The sequence below is a fragment of the Nansenia antarctica genome (genome assembly GCF_963989245.1).
Source record: "Nansenia antarctica genome assembly, chromosome: 15".
Classification (NCBI taxonomy): Eukaryota; Metazoa; Chordata; class Actinopteri; order Argentiniformes; family Microstomatidae; genus Nansenia; species Nansenia antarctica.
Genome location: NC_137685.1, coordinates 14,471,527 through 14,477,526, shown reverse-complemented (window position 1 = coordinate 14,477,526; position 6,000 = coordinate 14,471,527).

The window sequence follows — 6,000 nt, the reverse complement described above, 5'->3', positions numbered from 1 at the left end:
GATTCTCTGATGATGGGCGGAGGCCGAGATTTGTTGATTCCCCAAAGTAATTAATTAAAGCTTGCTCAAAGTAGACAATTAAGATACAAGTTTATTCACGGCGCCGGGTGTGTTCAGTCGCAGGCACAGACAGAGAACGCACACAGAATGACATTCACAGTGCCTCCTTATAATCTAGATTCCTGCTGACACAGGAATCAGCTGTACCTTGCAAATCATTATTCATGATTACATCCCATAACGGGTTGGTCGTCATGGCAATTCAGTTACCTGACTCTGGTCAGCTGACTGGCCGGTCCTAAATATACTGACCTATTGACCCAGTCTCTCCCCTGGCCCCTTAGTCAGGTTTCCCTGCTGCAAGGTATACTGGCCCCACTAGCCGTGGTCTAAATCTGGCTCCGGTCCAGTGACAGAGAAAAGCATGGTCAGTTTGTGCATGACAGAGACAGAGAGAGGTTTGCTCAATCTCAACAGTTTAGATATTACAACTTGATTATAATTACCAATGATACAGTATTTAGAATTTACCTATGCACAATGGAAAAACACATCCTATCAACAGGTGAATAGTAGCAGGGTTTCAGGGTTTTTCCTGCATAGAGAATTATGAGGCGGCCGCCTCCGTCATATTTCTTGCCGCCTCCAGCTCTCGTCAAAACTCTGACGGTCGTATTTTCGACAAGCGTTGCACTCGGTGGATTTCTGTCATTTCTAACTGCAATTGCGGCACTGCGCCCATGTGGTGGCAGGGGCGCTATTTAACCTTAACCCTGGTGGCGCTGTGCTGCAAATAAGCTTAGCTTTGGTGTTTGCTAGCGAAGACAAAACAAGGAACCAGCCAGCAACATGTGGAGCCCTGGGCTTGCACACTCGTCACTTTGTCAACTGTCAGAATAGTCTTAGGTCGAAACGTTATTTCATATCAAAAATCCTGAAAGTCACATTAGTTGGCTTGCTGTTCCATTATCCAGAATGACAAGTTGAGCCTATACTAGCGTTAGTCAGTGCTCCTTTTAATGTATTATTTGCAAAATGATCAGTTTTTAAGTCTGTCAGGGGTTTCAATTGCTGAAAAGTTGTATTAATCAGACAGTCAACAATAGGTTTTGGATTTTATTTTTTATTTATTTTTTATTAAAAGATTTAACCTTTATTTAACCAGGCAAACATGTAAGAACACATTCTTATATGCAAATGCAGCCTGACCAAAAAGCAGTGGCTCTTTGGGGGGGGGGGGGGGGGGGGGGGAAATGACATGGTACTACTGTCATTAACAAGGACTAACAAACCTTCTCTGTCATAACCTCATTTTGTGGCAGGAAAAACCCTGAGTAGACGTTTTTGATGACGCGATCAAACAGTGCAATGCTGTTCTTATTTATTTATTTATTTCCAGTTATTGTGCTTATTGTGCTGTTGGTATAGCCTAATGTCTGCTGGAGTGTTCAATAAAAGTGATCAATAGTGAAATGAAAAACTGCCGGTACGCATTCGGTATTCGGACAAATGTTTCCTTAAATTCAGCTTCGGCCAAGAAATTTCAATTGGGTGCATCCCTAATTTAAATGACACAGTTCTATCAAGGATGGAATATTACAGTTTTCCATTACAGGTATCCTAACACTCTGAACACCTTATGTTCCCACAGCGTGTGCAGACTCCAGAGATGTGGTGTTACTTCTGGCACTGCTGAGTCTATGGAAGCAGCACTTGTTCTCATGTTGTTTCTAATCCTGTATATGTTCCTATTCTTACAGGAGAGAGCTCCAACCCAGACTCAGACATGGAGCCCAGCTCCTCCGCATCAGGAAGCCATAAACAACACAGACGGAGGAGGAGGAGCTCAAGACAGAAGAATCACCACTGTTTAGATTGCAGTGAGAGTTTCATTTGTCCAACTCACCTTAAATCACAACCACAGACTCAAGGAGGACAGAAGACTCACTCTTGTCTTCAGTGTGGAAAGAGATTTGGTTATATGAGAAAACTAAAGAGACACCAGAGAATACACACAGGAGAGAAGCCATTCTGCTGCCAGTGTGGGCAGAGTTTCAGTAAGGCAGGAAACCTAAAGAGTCACCAGAGAATACACACAGGAGAGAAGCCATTCTGCTGCTCCCAGTGTGGGAAGAGTTTCAGTGAGGCAGGAAACCTAAAGAGACACCAGAGAATACACACAGGAGAGAAGCCATTCTGCTGCCAGTGTGGGCAGAGTTTCAGTAAGGCAGAAAACCTAAAGAGACACCAGAGAATACACACAGGAGAGAAGCCATTCTGCTGCTCCCAGTGTGGGCAGAGTTTCAGTCATGCAGGATCCCTAAAGAGACACCAGAGAATACACACAGGAGAGAAGCCATTCTGCTGCTCCCAGTGTGGGAAGGGTTTCAGTCAGGCAGGAGACCTAAAGACACACCAGAGAATACACACAGGAGAGAAGCCATATCACTGCTCCCAGTGTGGGCAGAGTTTCCGTAATGCAGGAAACCTAAAGAGTCACCAGAGAATACACACAGGAGAGAAGCCGTTCTGCTGCTCCCAGTGTGGGAAGGGTTTCAGTCGGGCAGGTGACCTAAAGAAACACCAGAGAATACACACAGGAGAGAAGCCATTCTGCTGCTCCCAGTGTGGGAAGGGTTTCAGTCAGGCAGGAGACCTAAAGACACACCAGAGAATACACACAGGAGAGAAGCCATATCACTGCTCCCAGTGTGGGCAGAGTTTCAGTGAGGCAGGAAACCTAAAGAGTCACCAGAGAATACACACAGGAGAGAAGCCATTCTGCTGCTCCCAGTGTGGGAAGAGTTTCAGTGAGGCAGGACACTTAAAGAGCCATCAGAGAATACACACAGGAGAGAAGCCATTCTGCTGCTCCCAGTGTGGGCAGAGTTTCAGTGTGGCAGGATCCCTAAAGAGACACCAGAGAATACACACAGGAGAGAAGCCATTCTGCTGCTCCCAGTGTGGGCAGAGTTTCAGTCATGCAGGATCCCTAAAGAGACACCAGAGAATACACACAGGAGAGAAGCCATTCTGCTGCTCCCAGTGTGGGAAGGGTTTCAGTCAGGCAGGAGACCTAAAGACACACCAGAGAATACACACAGGAGAGAAGCCATATCACTGCTCCCAGTGTGGGCAGAGTTTCCGTAAGGCAGGAAACCTAAAGAGTCACCAGAGAATACACACAGGAGAGAAGCCATTCTGCTGCTCCCAGTGTGGGAAGAGTTTCAGTCGGGCAGATGAACTAAAGAGCCATCAGAGAATACACACAGGAGAGAAGCCGTTCTGCTGCTCCCAGTGTGGGAAGGGTTTCAGTCAGGCAGGATCCCTAAAGAAACACCAGAGAACACACACACTAGTTCTCCCGTCCTCTCCTCCTACCCTCCCTTCCTCTCCCTCCTTCCTCCCCCCCTCCTCTCTATTTTACAATGTTCATACATTATAATATTATAACAGTTCTATCTTTTTGTACTCTTTTTCTTATTATTATTCATTTAATTTCACTGAATTACTTTTTAATACTTGAATATTTCTTTCTTTTTGCTTTGAAAACTGATATCCTGTGTTAGACTACCTGTCGTACCACCCCACACCAGTAGGGTACCACCATAAGTGTTGGGCTTGAGTTACCTGGCGAAGCTTCAGTTTTTCTTTCTAGAAATTAGTTTGTCTTGGTAACAGTGGAGTCTGGTACTTTGCACAATAAAATGCTGAGAATTATACAGTTAACTGTGTCTGCTTGTTATTTCATGTCCCTCTCTGACATCGATTAAAGTTCGTTGCTGTAGAGCGCCATCTACTGGTGACAGTGTTGAACCTGTCTGCATGTGGCTCCTGTGATTAAATAAATGGCTGTGTTCGGAATAGCATACTAGCATACTACTCATACTAGATATGACGTAGATTTTGAGTATGTAGTACGTTCCGAACGTACAGTATGCGAGATTTGAGTATGCGAGAAATTTAGTAGGCGAGCAGTTATTTCCGGGAAATTTGAAGTCGGTTTTGATGGACACCTACCTACATTCCTATCCATTTGGTGCAATACGACATTTGTGTAAACCCTATTGTGCCTAATCTTAAAATCATTGTGCTCACATTCTACGCTATTATATTTCACACCCAAATTTGCCCATACCTTTCCCACATCAAAACCTTCAAAAACCCTTTCCGACACCTTCTCTGACGCTGGCCTCACCAACCCATCACCCAGTAAATCCATGTATATCCCTTTTGTTTTCACATCCTCAAAGTTGACCTCTAAACCTTTCCTTTCTACCCTTAATTCTACCATCGTTTTTTCCTCACCTGCCTCTCCCTGTCCTAACATTAAAGTTTTCCATTCCCTACTTATACTGTCCCTAATTCTATTATACACTCCTGCAATCCCACCTATTCTTATATCCCTATTCACTGCCCTTATTCCCTGCACTATCTCCTGCTCTGTTTTGAAATTGTTCTCTGACACTAAATGTTTTACCTGTCTAAACCCTGCCTGTTCAAAGTGCTTACTAACTATCATCTTGCTATTATACTTTATCTTCGGGTTAAAAAAGATGGGCTGATTTAAAACCTCATCTTTCCCTACACACTTGTACCTTACCTGCTCTAAATATTTCCCCCATGCCTCAAACACCTCTCTATAAAACAGTGACATTCCCTCATACCGTGGTTTATTAAAAACCATTAAAAGACCATTCACACCACACCCCCCATACCTGTGCAAATAATCCTCAGAGAAACCCATCCAACAATATTCATCCCTACCATACAAAAACGTTTTCACAATTTTGACCCTAAGTGCCCTTTTCTTCACCTCTATATCTATCAATTTTAACCCCCCATTCTTATAACTATTTATTAACACCCTGTGCCTAATTAGTGCCTGCTTGCTATCCCACAAAAAACGATTTATCACCCCATTCAATTCTTTGGTGACCCACAAAGGTAAATCTAGTGCACTTAAAACATGGTTCACCTTTGATAGGATCAGGCAGTTTATTACCGTCACCTTCCCCCTTAGTTTCAGTTTTCTCCTTCTCCATGAATTCAGTGTTTGTTTCACCCTGTTCAAAATCCCTGTCCATGTTACATCCCTTGCTTCTTTTTCATTCACACCCACATTCACTCCTAGCACTTTTATCATTCCTTTTGCCACTTTCAAAGGTAAATCGCATTCACTCATGTCTACACTCCCTACACACAGTATTTCTGACTTCTCTACATTCATTTTGGCCCCTGATGCTTTCCCATATACTTCTAATAACTTGACTACTCTCTTCACACTATCTACGTCCCTAACTGTTATGTTTGTGTCGTCTGCATACTGATGTATTAAACTCCTCCCACCCCCTGGAATATGTATACCCTGAATGTGTCTGTCTGATTTTAACATCGTCGCCAGTGGCTCTGCTATAATGCTATACAGCAGACTGGACAACGGACAACCCTGCCTAACTGATCTTTCTAAACTAAAACTATCTGTCAAAACTCCACTACACTACAACTATACAGTAACCTAATCCACTGAACTATCCTCTCCCCAAAACCTAACTTCTCTAACATCCTAAACATAAACTCATGCTCTACTCTATCAAAAGCTTTATTGAAATCTACACTCAACACTATCCCTCCCTCTTCCTTCATGTGTTTCACTGTATCCCTGACTGACCCTATTGTATCCGCTATATCTCTCCCTGGTATGCTATACGCCTGAGTCGATGACACTATGGACCCTACTACTGACTTAATCCTATTGGCTAAAATCTTCGCTAACACTTTGTAATCTGTATTCAATAAACGAATCCCTCTGTAATTCCCTAACTGTAACTTACTACCCTTCTTGTATAATAAAGTAATTAACCCTGTTGCCATCGACTCACTAACCTTCTCTACCCTTTCCATTTCCTTATAAACCCTCAACAAAATCTTACTAAGCACTGCACTAAAACACTTGTAGAATTCACCTGGTAAGCCATCAGAGCCCGGGCTTTTGCCATT